Here is a 17,500-nt window from a genome sequence, read left to right on the forward strand (position 1 = left end):
ACAACTCTGTGTTTACTGCATAAAAACATTGGTCGATATTTACAATAATCTGACTAAAAACAGTTGAAAATTTGGACGTGCAAATTAATTTTCTGTCACGAGGGGGCGCTTTAGGAGCGCTGAAATATTATGGTTTCCCTAGTAACGTCTGTAAGCAACGCAGCATTAATGCTGTTTTATCAGGCATGAAATGAAAATGCCAAAGACACGTTTCTGAAGACAGTCGGTTCCCTTCAGATATACACAGCAAACGATGGGTACACAACAATAGCATTTTTGGAAACTTTATTAAAAGTATGTCAAATTTGCTTCTTAAGCTTTTTAAAATTTCTAATTAAAACAACAGAATAAGAACAAGTAGAATAAGAATAATTTACCAATCAAATGAAATCAGTATTAACAAAATGTATTTGCACTACAGAGGTGGCACAGAAGAACACAAAAGTGGCTTGCTGATGTTTAATGAGGCTCAGAGGTGGCATGAGTGCAATCAAATTCATAAATTCATGTTATAAAATGAAACTTAATCTGCCAGTAGATGGTGGCAGGTCATTAATTCAATTACTGAATAATATTTATTCAGTTTATTCACTCGAATGGCTGATTCATTCAGGAATAAAGCAAGTGACTGTCTTTGAATGGGAAATTGAATCATTTGACTCATTAGCTTTGTTTAAAAACGCACATTCTAGGGATGCTCATATTGACCGTTTAACCGTTAACTGACAGTAAACCGATTATTACTATCAGTTAAACGGTTTAAAAGGGTTTTATTCTTCTTCTTTTTTTACGTTTGCTGCATGGTGAAAGAAATAATGCTATTTGTAAGTTATCTGTTAACTCGCGTGCACGTGCAGTGTGGCTGTACAGACATTTTCGCTTCACCTTTACTTAGTAAACTGATGTAGTATATGCAACTCAATGGCAAGTGGCGAAATTGGGTTATTAGAGAGTGAATGCGTGAGTGAATGTATTCAAATTCTGAATGAATTATCGACTAGAAAGTGCGCAATTGGTGTTCCCGTTACAGTCACTGGAAAGCTATCACTCATCTTAGCGTAGTTAATCGCAATCTCATAAAGTTATTAATAACCTTTGCACTGCACAATTAATCTCTTATTTATATAATGCCTACACTTCCTTTGTTTTAATGAGAGAGTTCGCAAAAGTGTAGAAATCAGCAAAACTGAAACCGGCACTTTGGGTGGTGAGTGGATTGTAAAATAGCCTCCTCTAATTGGCCACAGTGATAATCACATCAACAGATATGTCTGTGATTGGCTATTGCTGAACGCTGTAAAACACGTGCTTCTCCAAACTCATATGACAGTGGATGAAAAGTCCTGAACCGCAAATTGAATGGATTTTTGTGATGTGTTTTTGTCGCGGATCTAACAGTTCACAGGCAGCGATCCAGTCTATCCGTACAGCATGTCGACATGTTAAAAACTAGGCACACTGAGGTATAGGCTGGCCTGCTATATATGTTTATGTCCGACGGGAAGAACAAGACCGGTACCGTTCTTCAAAGCGCCAGTTTGTTTTAGTTTTGTCATCTTAATTAGATAGTTATTTAATTAGTATATTCAGTGTAGACCTATATGTTTTATTTTATTTTATTCAGATTTTCTCTGCGTGATAATTTGAGTATATGTCAATACAGTTTTTGTTGTTGCTCTATTGCTCTGTATACTGCTGTTTGCACGTTAAAATAAAACATTTTCTTGTATTTTTAATGTATCATCACAGATACTTTTTTTAACTAATTTATTATTCAAATTTTATCAGTTAACGGTTAATGTTCGGATAACGAGCAGCGGTTGTCGGTCAGGAAAATTAACCGAAATGAGCATCCCTAGCACATTCATTCATAAATGAAACAATATGTTTGAATCAGGGTATGTGAGCGGAGCGGAGTGCGAGCGGAGCGGAGCGGTGTGATTTTGAATGGAGGGAGGAGCGGATTTTTGAAAAGTCGGAGCGTCGTGGTTTTCACTCGCTCCAAGTGCGCTCCACCATTGCTCCATCATAAGTACAATTCATGCCAACGGTCCGTAATATAACTGCATAATAAGCAGGCATTCACATGTTAAACATTTAGCTTGATAGAGATGGATCACTCAAATCAGAAATAATGTGAATGGACATGAGCGGTAAATTATAGTTCACAAGGATTTAGTTTGTTCCTTCTAGATACTGAATATATTCAGGTGAAAGCCTCATTTAAACATGTGCAGCACTTATTCACACGCAATCGCTGTGACAATAATGCATTAAAACAAATGTAATGGTATCCGATTTCGAATTATCAGAAATCTGTAAGAAATGCAGCGATCCATATGTAAAATAACTGACGAAAATGTAGTTATTTTCATTACAAACCTTGCACTGCATAAAGCAGTAGTTATACTCTTTTAATGCTGACAATGTTATTAGCTTGGTATGTGGTAGGTACAAAGTTTGCACACTATTCCAAACTCTCCTGTTGTTTTAATATGTGTTATGAACAGGACCGTTATATTTAAAACATAAGGCTATTTCTGAATGTTTTGACGCGGAGCGAAGGCGGCGCGGTGTTTCTGACATCAGTGAGCGAGGAGTGGAGCGGGAGCGGAAAATTGTGAACCCGGAGTGGAGCTGGAGAGGAGCGATTATTAAATGCACTGAGCGCGGAGGGGAAATTGTTGCCGCTCCACTCCGCTCACATACTCTGGTTTGAATGGAGATGCGTAGCGGCTCCCTTGTGATAATAAAATGGTTTCAGACTATTTTTGATGAAGAAATAGAGCAAAATCAGGAAAAAGTGTTATAGTCAGTAGTCAGTTAAGTCACTTAATATTAACTTCTTGTTTATTTAACTGCTGTATAAATTAATATCTCATTTACAAACTCCCTTAAAAATCATTAAAAGCTGTCACTCATCTCAAAGTTTCATTATAATCAACGACACTCTCTACGCTGCACATTGAATCTCTTATTTACACTCTCTCTACACATTATTTTTTGAAAGGATTTGTGAGATATGTCCGTGATACATTACTTAACGTTGCAAAAACACATAGAAACATTTGAAGCTGCCCTCAGCGCAAACAAATATGCTGATCTGGTCAGTCGCACATGGTGAATCTAAATATATTTTAATAGTCGCACGCCTTAGTTTTCAGTTGCAAATGTGACTGAAATGGTCGCACTGTAGAGCCCTGCTGCAACACTTCACCAATCTGGGCTTTATGTGGCAGTGTAGCCAAACTTAATTCTTTCCTAAGTGAAGATGCGTGAAAACACGCTTAGAATTTGCAAAACAAGCACTTAAAGGACCCTTAGACTATAAGAAACAAGATTATCTGGTCCGATGAACCTCAAATATAAGTATCATGTTTGAAGGAAACCAGCTCTTCATCTTCACATGCAGAGCACCATCCTAAAAGTAAAGTGTGCTGGTAGCAGCCTCATGCTGTGGGGCTGTTTTTCAGTGGCAGGGACTGAGGGACTCGTCAGAGTAGAAGAAAAGCTCAATGTACCAAAATTTTGAGAGCCTTAATGAAAACCTAGTCCAGAGCATTCAGAACCTCAGACATGGCCAATGGTTCACCTTCCAACATGACAATAACCCTAAGCACATAGCCAAGGCAACACAGGGATGGCTAAGGGACAACTCTGTGAATGTCCTAGAGTGGCCCAGCCAGAGCCCTGACTTGAACCCTAGTGAACATCTCTGGAGAGACCTGAAAACGGCTATCCACCGACGATCCCCATCCAATCTGACCGAGCTTGAAAGGATTTGCAAAGAAGGATGGCAGAAAATCCCCCAATCCAGGTGTATAAAGCTTGTTGCTTCATACCCAAAAAGACTCAAGGCTGTAATTGCTGCTAAAGGTGCTTCAACTAAATACTGAATACTTATGCAAATACTTATTTCAGTTATTTATTTATTTTTTATAAATTTACAGACATTTCTAAAATTCTGTCTAAAATTCTGTTTTCACCTTGTCATCACCTTGTATCAGGCCGCAACATAACAAAATTAAAAAAATAAAAGGGGGTCTGAATACTTTCTTTTATATAGTATTTTATGCAATAGATAGCCTTAATGTTAATTAAATAATGTTAATATTTTTTTAAAACATAAAACATTGAATACTGATATTAACAAAAAAACATTAAAAACTAAAAGACACTTTAAATGTGAAATTAAAACCGCCAGTAGGTGGCAGCAGCTCCCTGTTAATAAGTTAGTCATTTTGACTGAACTGATTAATTTATTGGGTGATTCATTTAGAAATGAAATACCATCCTGTACTGCAAAAACACAAAACAGTGCTGTGTTAGGAATTATTTTTTGTTGGCAAAATAGAGCAAAAACAGGCAATATGGTGTCTAAAACATAAGTCTCTTAATATTAACTTTTTGAACTGTTTGTAATCATGCTGATTTTTAGAGGTGAAAACTGGCACTCTTCGCGTGATATTGACTAACTTTCTTACTGTGGTATTTCTATCGTAAAGTAGAGGGCTCCTGGAGGTCCTTAAAAACATCTCAATTTAGTTGTATTAAATTCAAGGCCATACATTTTTTTTAAATATGTTAAATAGTATAAGAAAAGTCTTAATTATAATTTAGGAGGTCTTACAGTTGGGGACGGAAAGACGAGAATCGCGATAGGGCTGGATTAAACTTCAAAAGGCAATGATGTCATTGAAATGTGCAGCGTGCATATTTATTCAAAGTCAAAATGCGGCACGGATGTCTTAATATGAATGTATCTGAAGGGAACCAACTGTCCTCAGAAACGAAACGTTGGCATTTTCCCTTCATGCCTGATAAAACTGCGTTAATGCTGCTTTGTATACAGCCGAACTCCTAAACTCCTCCTTCCGAACTCCTAAAGTGCCACCTCGTGACAGAGAATGAATTTTTATTCCCGCATTATTTCAGCTGTTTATGGTCAAATGATTGCAATTATCGACCCATGTTTTTATGCAGCAAATACATACAGTTGTAAATGTGAAAGAAGTTAATGTGCCTTTTAAAAATCTAAACAATTAAGACAGTAATATTTATGTTTTAAATAAAAATAATAAATGATACATTCGATTTATCCCTTTTAATGGTATAAAGGCTGAAATGCCATTGTATAAGATATTTTGTTTTTGTGTGAACCTGGATCTGAATTATAAATCATGCCATTTTATGGCTTAATATTTCTTATTGTCCAATCCCACTCATACTGCTCATTTTACTTGTGCAGCTCCTAAAAAGGGTCATAAATTGCCTTAAATTGATATTTAAAAATTCTGCAGATACACTAAATAGTGAAATAAAATTCCTTCCTTGATATTTGTTTATATTTGTGTATTGAAAACATTTTTTATTGACATTTAGACTCCTATCTAATTTTCTATATTTAAAAAAAAATAAAGTTTTTTTTTTTTTTGGGGGCTAGTTAAATTAATTTTCGGTCTACCAAAATCTAAAGAGTACCTGCCCGAAGGGCTACCAGAGATTTTGAAATTTTGCAAGCCCTAAACATATAGTTTGTCTTCGTTATGGTGCTACATACAGTTTTGTGTTTTTAATTCTACGAAATCTTAAAGTGCAGTTAATTATTTGTCATGCTATACGTGAAAACAGTATTTTGTTTGCCGTCAAACAGTTGACTATTGCCGTGTGTTTGTGTGATTAAGGGTCTATACTGTACTTGGATAATGCAACTAAAACAGGAATACTCCATGTCTTAATTCGATTTGTGTTTACTTCGAGTATGACTTTAGCTGGATTAAGGTAATCAAAAATATGTTTACATGGTAGATTCTTAATCAGAGTATTGTCTTAATCATGTTAAAATCGCAATATTGTTGTCCATGTAAATGTACTGATTGATTGTCTGGAGCTACTGTGCTGTTGGTGACTATAAAACAAATGCTTGTTTGTATTGACTACTGTGCACTGTATATTATTTTTTTGTGCTACCTTGTCATGCGTTTACTATCTGTGCTTTAACAGACCAGAACAGGCCAGATAGTGAAATTTGTGCAGGTAAACCCCTGATCTCAAGAGGTGCACTGCAACTAGGGCTGTAACGATTCTTCGATTCTTTTCAAGTATTCGATTTTTTAAAAATCCTCGATTGCATTTTGCCCGTGTCAAGTAATCGTCAAAATACCGGAAGCACAGATTCCACATATTGAGCCCATTTAAAAATCCCCCCAACTGCACCCCCCCCCTCCTTGTTGGTCAAGTTAATTATATTTTCTACATAGAGGCAGATCACAATATATGTCATTTAAAGTTACCTTTCCTATAGAACTGGTATATACCTTATGTTATTTATCTTATTTACATGACGACATGTCATTTCTGTCTACACAGTCGCGCGTCTACAAAAGAAAAGAAAACACGGACACGATCGTGGAATCCGTTCATAAAAATGGATTTTACTCTATAGCGCGGAATGCAATAGAATTAGAGGTCGACCGATAGGGGTTTTTCTATAACCAATGCCGATGTTTAGAGGTCAGGGTCAGCCGATGGCCGTTATGTGCTGCCGATTTTTTATGGCCGATTTTTCGGGCCGATATCTTGAAGTTCTCCCCTTTATTTGCATGCTAAAATGTCACACTAAGTGGATGTATAAGTGGATGTATCATTATTAAACTTAACATCATGAATAATGAACACAATGAAGCATCTTGATTTTGTGCACTGCACAGTATTATTATAAAAGATTTAACCAAATTTAACCAAACAAATCGAACTGACCAAGTATTAAATATATAAAACAGATAATATAAAAACTGTTAATCATTTACATAAAAGTTTAAGAGCTGAGATTAATGTTAAACTTTAATGTTTTAAATATAAAATTTTGAATACAGAAATATTAAATGATTTATATAACTGAGAGGACCTGCCAGCAGATGGCGGCAAGACACTGACTTAATTACTGAATCATTTCATTCATTTGATTCGTTCGAACAGTTAATTCATTCCTGAATAAAGCAAATTACTTTCTTTATGAATGGGAAATTGAATCATTTCACTAGATTCGTTTAAAAACTCACGTTCATTCATAAACGAAACCCCGCTGTTTAAATGGAGATGCACAGCGGCTCAGTTGTGACTTGTTTCAGAATACTTTTGATGACAAAAGACAGCAAAATCTTACTTTAGACGACGAAATAAAGCAAAATCAGGCAAAAGTGTAATCCACCTGCCACCCACCTGCACCTATATTTTTCTCTGATTTATCTAACCGCACACGATCTTCCTATTACAATTATTCTAATTCTTAGTTTTGCATGCTGATATGATGAATGGATGGTTCAAAAAATAACGTTTACTGATATCTGGACTTGACCATAGGTATAAACTCACAGTATCTGGGGTGACGGAGAGGACGGTCACATCAGGTGCAATCATCAAAGTATATTTAAAAGTAAGCTGGCACCACGGTCCTGACCACATAACCCAGGTTCAGATTTTAGAAAATGTAGTTAATGTTTACATCATTATTGATTTATCTCATCCACGCGCAACCCACCCACAAGTAATTAGAATGCCTTTTATTATTACCCGACCCGTGGATATAACCACCCTCCGTGCATCACTGTCTCCGAGTGATGCGGAGTAATCACAACGCTGCAGTGTTTGTGAGAGCCGCCTTCCCTTCACCCCACGTACGAGTGAAATTCTCCGACTTGGATACAGGAAAAATAAAACAGAACTTATAACACTAGCTAATATGTTAGCAAACAAGCTGCTGATCGTTTTCGACTACAGTCCTTAAATTTAACTGCAAGTAAGCAAACCTTTAACTAGCCGTAGCATTATGCCGGTTCCCGACGGTCCTATGATTTTCTTTCACTGTGTGAAAGCAACACTTCATAGCTTACTAGTAATATATAGTACATATATGGCCATGGGATTTTTGAAATATCAGAATTTAAGCCTTACCTGTATCTCTCAGAAATGTTATTGAATCTTACAAAAGTTTTGGCTTGGGGTCCATTTCAAAAACAAAAATTTGGGGGGCAGCCGTGGCCTAATGGTTAGAGAGTAGGACTTGTAACCCAAAGGTTGCAGGTTCGAGTCTCTGGTCCGGCAGGGATTGTAGGTGGAGGGAGTAAATGTACAGCGCTCTCGAGCAAGGCACCGATCCCCCAACTGCTCCCCGGGCGCCCCAGCAATAGCTGCCCACTGCTCCGGGTGTGTGTTCACTACTGTGTGTGTGCACTTGGATGGGTTAAATGCAGAGCACAAATATATCGGCTGGACGATATATCGGTCGACCTCTAAATAGAATTGTCGATTTTTTGGGATTAATAAATCAAAAGTTGGTCTGTCACTTAATTCGAATCGCAATATGGACTAATGTAGGTGAATATTAAAACGCTTCATTCCACTATAGAAAAGTGAAGCCAAAACATCACAATATGGCCACTGCCATCTTGGGGGAAATTACGTCATTTGGAGCCAGAGTCTGCGCAGTAGCGATTCGTTTGGAGCCAGATTCTGCGCAGTAGTGTCGCGAGGCGGAGCCTTGGTATCAAAGTCCCGCCCAAACTCCCGCAGACCCAATCGCAAGATCAGAATTATGACACCACACCCCGTTTTTATAGCATCAAATAACTACCTAAAACGAACACCTGAACATTAATCAGCATGATAAGAACGTCTAGGTTACGAAGGTAACCCTCGTTCCCCGAAGGAGGGAACGGAGACGTTACATTGGGATCTCGCTTGAGAGACCGATCACCTCTGAGCCTTATTAAAAAGGCCAATTGAAAATTGGCGAGTGGATGTGCGCTCCGGCCACGCCCCCGTACATACGGGTATATAAGATGGCTGCGCGCACCACTCAGTCAGGCTTTTGCTGAAGAGCCGGGAGAGCCCGGCGTCAGCGCGACGCCAGGGGCGTGGCAGGGGAATGTAACGTCTCCGTTCACTCCTTCGGGGAACGAGGGTTACCTTCGTAACCTAAACGTAACCGCTTCAGTCGAATCACTTCGACGTTACATTGGGAACTTAGACCCATGGAAAAGGCCACGACCCTGACGCCGCGTTACGCACAACGCCACGTGCCGGCAGGTCTTCCCAGACGTGTCCGCAGGCGGTCATTGAACGTAACCTTCCCAACGCCCCGAGGCCCCTTTTTTTATAAGGGGGGCCTGCAGGGATGGCAGTTGTACTGAAGCATGGGTTGGGGGCGGCGGAGCACATGGAATTTGTGCATGTGGAATGAGAATAATTCAATATATCCATAAGGCTTCTTAGGGATACACGAGGGAAACAGCGGTCTCCTTCGCTGGAAAATATTGGAAAGTATAGCCACAACCTGCGGGGCGAAGGAGACCCAGGCAGGATCACAGCCAAAGACTACTCTGCATCTAGCCCTGACTGCGGGGCATGGAGGACCCAGGTTCGCCGGAGGGAACATTCTGGGAGATAGCGCACGGATCCACGTGGGAATGGCGCAGCAAGCCGACACCAGCCGTCCCCCCGCTCGCCTGAAGTCTTATGTTAAGACACGGGAGGATACGGCCTCTGCGCGGAGGTTGGAGAACCCAGCTCTACAGATATCTGCTAGTGAGGCGCCATGAGCCAACGCATAGGATGAAGCAGCACTCTTAATGGAGTGGGCATGAACACCTAAGGGGCATGGCTCTCCCTGATATAGATAAGAGAGGGAGATGGCATCTACCACCCAATGAGCCACCTCAGTTTGGGGACAGTATTCCCTTTCTGCTGAACCCCAAAGCAGATAAGCTGCTAGGTGCGTCTGAAGTGCCGAGCGATTCATTTTCACATAGACACAACATCGCAAGGCTGGGTCTGCTTCCTCCAGGGCAGAGCTTGCAGGTTCACCACCTGACCGCGGAAAAGCGTGGTGGGGAACCTTGGGCACAATAGCCAGGCCGGGGTCTCAGGTAGTAACGTGAGAGTCGCCGGGCCCGAATTTCTTGACACACTTTGCTGGCAAGGAAAGCTTGTAGGTCTCCAACCCTCTTAATAGGAGCCAGGGCAGTCAGGAGTATAATCCTACAGGATGCATAGTGCGCTGTCTTAATGACAGGACTCGACTGAGGCCCACTGAGCACCTCTTGGGAACCTTAGCTCGTTCAATGGGAGCCAGGGCAGTCAGGAGCGTTTTTCTCGCTCGACTGAGGCCCGAGGCTCCAAGGGAGCGCCCTGCGGCCTGAGAAGGCGACGGGGAAGCTTCCCTACAGAGAAAGTTTGTAGGTCTCCTACCCTCTTGATGGAGGCCAGGGCAATCAGGAGCGCTGTCTAAATGACAGGAATTCTAGCTCGACTGAGGCCAGAGGCTCAAATGGAGTGCCCCGCGGCCCCGAAGGGCGACGGGGGGGTCCCAAGAGGGTATGAGGCGCGGTCTGGCACCTCTGAGGGACCTCACGACCAGTGGGTGCTTACCTATTTTGCTTCATCTACTGCATGTGATATGCGGCTAAGCGGCGGCATATATTCCGAGAGTCGAGGGGACAGCCTGCGCTCCAACTCTCCTGCAGGAAGGAAGCACTACTGCAATCGTGTATCTCTGCGGGAAAACGCCAGTCCGGAGAGAGCCGAGATGCCATGCCCATCATGGGACTCGATCACGCTGCAGCGGCCTCACATGAAACAGCTTAGCGGCAAGCGGCTAGAGCTGTCATGTGCCCCAGGAGCCTCTGATTTTGAGAGGACCGCTGTATAGTGCCTGATTAGCTCAGGGACTACAGCACTAACTGTGCGCTCTTGGTAGCAAGGCGGGCCGTCTTGTGGACCGAGTCGGGCTCCCGACCAAGGAAAAGGATTCCCTCGGTTGGCCTGAAGGACCAGATGGCGGGGGTGCCGAGGCACCAGGTCCCTGTATTCGCACAACGGAACTCACGAGTGGGCTGGTAAAGCACCAGTCGAAGAGATGGTTGAAGACGCGAATTCCTGTCTGCCGAAGAGGGGATAGGGGAGCTCCCACGGCCTAAGAAGGCAGGAAGGAGAGGGACTAGCCAAATGGAAGCACCTCGCGCTGAGCGCTCGATCCCCGGGGAAGACCGCCGAAGGGGTGTGCGCCGGGGAAGATCGAGATGCGACAGTGGGTGCCCTTCAGGCAAATGGCTGCAACCCAGCCCTGGAGACGGAAACATACTTGTATGTGCGTCGTCGTTAGCATGTGTGCCGACAGCCTAAGAAGGGATCGGAACAGAGCTCCATCCAGGGCGGATGTTAACCCACCACTCTAACTGGACACGTGAAGTCGGGACTCTTATCAAACCCCGACCTCGTCCCGGCTGGAGAGACAGGCTGGATCGTGTCCTTCACCAGTAGGAACGCGACCTCCGCAGGCAGAACAGAGGCACGCCTGTTTCCGAATAAAAAATGTAAGGGGTACCTGTGAGTCTGGGCGGACGCCTGGAGCCGGGCCGTACCGTCCGTATCAACCAGTGTAGTGGTATCAAGGGAACATTGACCGGCGTGACCGTGGAGGGGCAGCCTGGGGAAAGACAGGGAAGGAGACAAAACCCAGAAGGATAAACGTCCTGGAGAAGTGTCTAACTGCACTAAGCAGTGCTTACCTACTTCCCTGGTTCCCGCGCTGGCGACATCCGGTCCCGAGTCTGGTTCCGAGGAGTGGAAGTGCTGCTCAGGAAGGAAACTCGGGGGCCGGGGCCCCAGAGGTGAGAAAGCTGGGTCTTTCTGTGATTTCAAATGACCGGCTAAGTCCCGCTTCCAGCGGGAGTGCCGACAGAGTAGCTCTCTCCACCTCCGGGGGTGCTCGCATCAGGGACGCTTCGAAGCTCGCCTGCGAGGATCTTCCGTCGCAGGGCCCTGAGAGGCGAGCGGCGTCCCTCTCCCACGGGCGGCTCGACGTCGGCTGCGAGCCTGGATCGTGTGGCTCAGCAGGGGACGGAGCTGGGGGGGGACGCCCTCGGCGACGGGCAGGCGGAGGCGAGGGGCCTAGGCGGCGGAATGGTAACTTCGCGGCGGGGCAGGATATGTTGGACGGCCTCCGTCTGCCTCTGGACCGTTGGAGCGCCAGAGGAGACGCCCAGCCCGAACGACGGGGAGGCGTACTGCTCTGGCATCTCGACGGGGTATGCTGATGGGCGGAGGATCGCAGGCTTTTGGGGGCCGGCGATACGTTCGACGCCGCTGAGCAAAAACCCTTCACGGTGTCGCCGAATAGGCCGCTCTGGGGAATGGGAGAGTCGAGAAAGCGAACTTTGTCGGCCTCTGCCATCCGGGCCAGAGTCAGCCATAGGTGGCGTTCCTGGACCACGCAGGTGGACATCACCTGACCAAGGGGACACGCCGCGACCTAGTGGCCTGAAGGGCGAAGTCAGTGGCGGCGCGGAGTTCTTCAAGTACCCCCTGGTCAGGACCACTCTCGTGCAGAACTTAAGGTGCCTGCACCTCGCACTTTTGCAGTGTTGCCATGGCCTGCAGGGCAGGGCAGCATGTCGGGGGGCGCAGAAAAGGCCCAGCCGAAGAGGGCGGAAGAAATTTCACATGCCCTAAAAGGGAGACGCGGAGGGCCCCACCAGGCGGCCGCGCCCGCGGGCAAAGGTGCACCGCGATGGCGCACCCGACCTGGGGGACCGCCACGTACCCCTTGGCTGCCCCGCCATGGAGAGTGGCGAGGGGAGAGGAGCTGGAGTGCGCTTCAAATGAATAGGGCGCCATCGATTTTGTCAGCTCCTCATGCACATCCGTTCAGAACGGGACCGGGGGGGAGCGCGGCGCTGCCGCCGGTGCCCCCCCCAGGAACCAGTCGTCCAGCCTAGAAGGATCCGCCGGAGGCCCCTGAGGATCCCTCAAACCGATCCCCCCCGGCTGCCCGGAGAAGCATACCCGACAGTTCGACATCAACCTCCGGGGGGGCAGCGACCACGGGTGGGCGCCGCGCCGCGGGAAGAGATGTGTCACCGTCTGACTCTCCCTCTGATGCTGTGACAGACATCTCATCCTCTGCAGGAGCACCGAAGGAGACGCTCAGCCCGCCAGGCGGGGAAGCGTCTGCTGCGGAAACTCAACGGGAACGCGCTGAGATAGAGAGGTCCGCAGGGCTTTTTGAGCCGGCGGAACGCTGTCTATCGTAATTTGAAAGTCCCCCCCCGCGCCCCACCACGGTGGCCGAAGAGCATAGGCGGCTCAACGGCTGACCACGGGAGGGAGGGACTTCAGCGTGGTCATGGTCATGCTTTCACCGCATGAACCATTCATGAGCACCACCCCAGCGTGCTCAAAGCCTAAACACGTGAGGCAGCGCTCAGGTCCGTTCGCTGAGGAGAGGAAACTACCACATCCAGAAACGCACGGCCGAAAAGACGTCCTGAAAAGAACGTCTAAAACGGCCGCTAGAAATTGCTCTTTTGTGATCCCGGTTTGCCCAGGGAGGGGCCGCGGGGCAATGCGCTCGCCGGGGCTGCTCGCTGGAATGCAAAAAGGCTTTATATGGCCGTGAAAACGGCCGCCCGTGGGATCGCGCTGGCTGCTGCCAAACAATGTTCTTTCTGTGAAACACTCTTTTAGTTATGGCAGCGCAGCAGCAGGAGGGAGCATGAACTCTGAAGAACTCTTCTCAGCTGTTTAGAGGCTCGACACATCGGCTCTGAAAGCAAAAGTCTGACTGAGTGGTGCGCGCAGCCATCTTTTATACCCGTATGTACGGGGGCGTGGCCGGCGCGCACGTCCACTCGCCAATTTTCAATTGGCCTTTTTAATAAGGCTCAGAGGTGATCGGTCTCTCAAGCGAGATCCCAATGTAACGTCGAAGTGATTCGACTGAAGGGGTAACTACCTTACATGATGGAAACCATATTTATAAAAAAACGATTTGATGTGTAATTCGATTATTTGGCTCCGGTCCCATTAGATTACACGGAGAGGGCAGAATTTATGACCTATACTGCAAACCTAAATGTTTTGGCTTCACTTTTTAGGACTCGTACTGCACACTTTATATAAACACATAAACTTCACGGCAACCTGTCAAAATAAAAGTACGTCAACCTGTCAAAATAAATGCAACAAACTATATTAGTCTTGTATTACTTTTGTACAGTATAATGTAGGCGTTTCTTAGGGGTGCAACGGTTCTCTGTAAAAAATCGAACTGTATGGTTCTGTAATATGTTTTGAATAACAACACGTAAAACAAACAGGGTTCAGCTAATGTATGTTTCTGTTGAAGGATGCGCATTCTGGCTTCCTAATACGTTACAAAAACAGCGATTCACGAGTTCCCTCTTACAGATAATAAACTGAGCGAAAGGTTGTGCGTGTTTGGCGTGCTGTCCGGGAGAGGGCCTTGAGCTCGGTGGTAGTTCCCGAGCCCGGGGCTCTCTCCCACCCAGGGGAGGGGTCCGAGCTCAGCACTGGCCCGAACCCTATAAGTGCTCCCCAAAAGGCTAGTAATTACTTGCAGGACAGCAGCCAAACAGCACCCCAAAAAGCTTGGACTTAAGGGATGCTGGACGTTCGCTGTAGTTGTGGGCGTTGGTGCGTGGATGGAGATGAGGGAGGAGCTCCTGCGGGTACTGCTGGGGTAAAACAGGAAAACTCCTATGGAAAAGGCCATTGCTGCGGCAGTGGGGAACTTTAAAAAGGTGGATGAGGCTCCTGCGGGAGCTGAAGCTGCTGCTGAAGTGCGGGGGAGAAGGCTAGGGGCTTTTGCGGGAGCAGGTTTCTGCGTAAGCAGGCTCTACTGCAGCAGAAGGAGTTTATTAGTAGAGGCTCCAGCGGGAGCGAACGCTGCTGTTGCTGTGTGTGAAGAAGGCCCAGGGCTCTTGTGGGAGCTGGCACTGCGGTGAGGAAAAGAGGGAGGTTAAAAAATAGAGGCTCCAGCAGGAGCGAATGCTGTTGCTGCTGTGTGGGAAGAATGTTAGGGGCTCCTGAAGGAGCTGACACTGCGGTGCGGAAAAGAGGACTAGAGGCTCCAGCGGGAGCGAATGCTGTGGTGTGGGAAGAAGGCTAGGGGCTCCTGAAGGAGCTGACACTGCGGTGCGGAAAAGAGGACTAGAGGCTTCTGCGGAAGCGAGCTCTGCTGTGGCGGAGGGAGGTTATAAATAGAGGCGGGAGCAAACGCTGCTAGTGCAGAGTGGGAAAAAAAAAAGGCTAAAAGCTCCTGAAGGAGCTGACGCTGCGGTGAGGGGAAAAGGGCTAAAAGCTTCTGCGGAAGCAGGCTCTGCTGCGGCAGAGGGAGGTTAAGAATAGAGGCTCCAGCGGGAGCGACCGCTGCTTCTGCGGTGTGGGAAGAAGGCTACATGCTTCAGTGGAAGTGGCCTCTGCTGCAGCAGAGGGAGGTTTATGAATCGAGGATCCGAAAGGAGCGAACGCTGCTGCTGTAATGTTGGAAGAAGGCTAGGGGCTCCGGCGGGAGCTGACACTGTGGTGCGGGGAAGAGGGCTAGAGGCTTTTGTGGAAGCGGGCTCTGCTGCGGCAGAGGGAGGTTATAAATAGAGGCGGGAGCAAACGCTGCTAGTGCGGAGTGGGACGAAGGCTAAGGGTTCCTGAAGGAGCTGACACTGCGGTGCGGTAAACGGCTTAAGGCTTCTGCGGAAGCCGGCTCTGCTGCGGCAGAGGGAGGTTAAAAATAGAGGCTCCGGCGGGAGCGAAAAATGCTGTTGCAGTATGGGAAGAAGGCTAGGGGCTCCTGTGGGAGCTGGCACTGCAGTGCGGAAAAGAGGACTAGAGGCTCCAGCGGGAGCGAATGCTGCTGCTGCGGTGTGGGAAGAAGGCTAGGGGAGAGACCTGTTAGAATAAAATCTGTAAACTGAGAATCAGGATGATGAAGCAATTGTTCAGACAGACGAGAAACGTTTACATGGGTCGATAAATATTGTTTAGAATTTTATTTGCAGCTTTTTGAAAATACCCTGCTGTGAAGTTCGGAATCTAGAGCCCCCCAATAAGGACACTGGTTCCACTGGGCGATCCAAATGGCACACTTGGCTGCGAAAGATTTGTGGCAAGTGTAGAAATTGGGAACCCCCGTATGATAATGCGAGCTCAGCGATTATAGTGAGATAGTCGCTGAGCTTGCGTCTTCTGTTGGGAAAGACTGCGCAGATTACTTCTGAATAGCGGGTGAAGGCAATGGTGAATTCAGCAAATGATGAAATACATGACAAATTGTGACTTGAATTTTTTAGAGTGACTGAAGAATGAGCTGAGGAAGAGATTTTGCTGCCTGCGGTGGCAGGCTCGCGTTGACGCAGCGGCTTGAAGAAGCCGCAGAGAAGCGATTGATGCCTGCCTCACACAAGTATACGGTGCGCATGCAGTCCGTGTCCGTTACGTATGCTGTGCAAGAGCAGCATGGACTCGTTTTGCTTTCACGCAGGACGTGTTTGCAGTCCATTCCTGATTTGCGGCTGTTTACCACAAACACAGCATTTATCCGTTATTTTGATTTCAAATCCAAATGTGCTTTTCAGCATTGTGATCCTCTTCACAGTACACTAACACAGTAATGCTAGACATATTCACGTTTAAACTCAATAAATATAAACAACGTATTATTCAATGCACTTGACTTCTAGATTTCTACATTAAGTTGCTCAAGCAAGTTGCAACATATTTAAACACAGCATGGGTAGGCTATAGCTTCCTTTCTTATTGAAATTGGGTTATCGCAAATATTTTAAATTAAAAGACAGAAGCAGTCAGCTCTCGTGCCTTTCTTTTGCATTAAATCTTATTAAAAACAATCCTTTAAAGGAACTTTTCTACCTGGCACTTTTCCTTATTTTAAACCTAGCCAAAAGCCAAGTATTGACCGTGAAACACAGTAGACTTCATTTATGGTACATTTCCGAGTAGGGTTGGGAATCGAAAATCGATTCCGATTCTGGAATCGGATACTTAAGATAAAGAATCGGATACTTGTTATAATATTAAAATTTCGATTCCTCGTTTCGATTCCTGGTTGCAATTTTTCAATCTAGTGATCTGCCAGGACCTTCCGCACGTGCAATCTGCCAGGACTTTACGTGGTAATGTAAACATCAGTCGAAAAGATGGATCACGGTAAGCGTTTAAAAGTGTGTCTACGCTTTGTAAAAACCGAAGACAAATCTACCGCTGCACGCAAACTTCATCTTAGAGATCTGCAAGGGACGGATTTTAGTCCTGCGCCCGCCCACTCCAGAAGGAATATATGTTATTTCGTCCCGCAAAAGCCCACATAAAAGTCACTTATACCCCCGCGGGAAGACAGGTATCTACTTTATCTCTTGGCTGCATGAAACAAACCCTCCCGGTAATGTTAAGGCAAAGATGACCAGAGTAATAGTAACGAACTCGCGCGTGCCTAATGTATTCATTCTTGTATATCGGAGTCGTACATTAGGCACGCATAAGTCCGCTGTTGATTCACAAACTATTCATGCTTTTGGTGCTCTGATCCATAGTATTTTTGCGTGAAATTTCAAAATATTTGCATAGTTTTCAAAATGAATGTCCTGTGAGTTTTTTATAATGAATGCTTACCCATAGAGGTGGATCT

General features: G+C 45.7%; 1 protein-coding gene across 1 annotated transcript in view; it reads right to left on the reverse strand.

Annotated features, from left to right (window-relative positions):
- The window catches only part of ubtd2 (ubiquitin domain containing 2), a 101,620-nt gene that overhangs the window by 80,668 nt on the left and 3,452 nt on the right, over window positions 1-17,500 (reverse strand). The window lies entirely within an intron of this gene.

This window comes from Garra rufa, chromosome 19, assembly GCF_049309525.1.
Source record: "Garra rufa chromosome 19, GarRuf1.0, whole genome shotgun sequence".
In the NCBI taxonomy this organism is placed as follows: domain Eukaryota; kingdom Metazoa; phylum Chordata; class Actinopteri; order Cypriniformes; family Cyprinidae; genus Garra; species Garra rufa.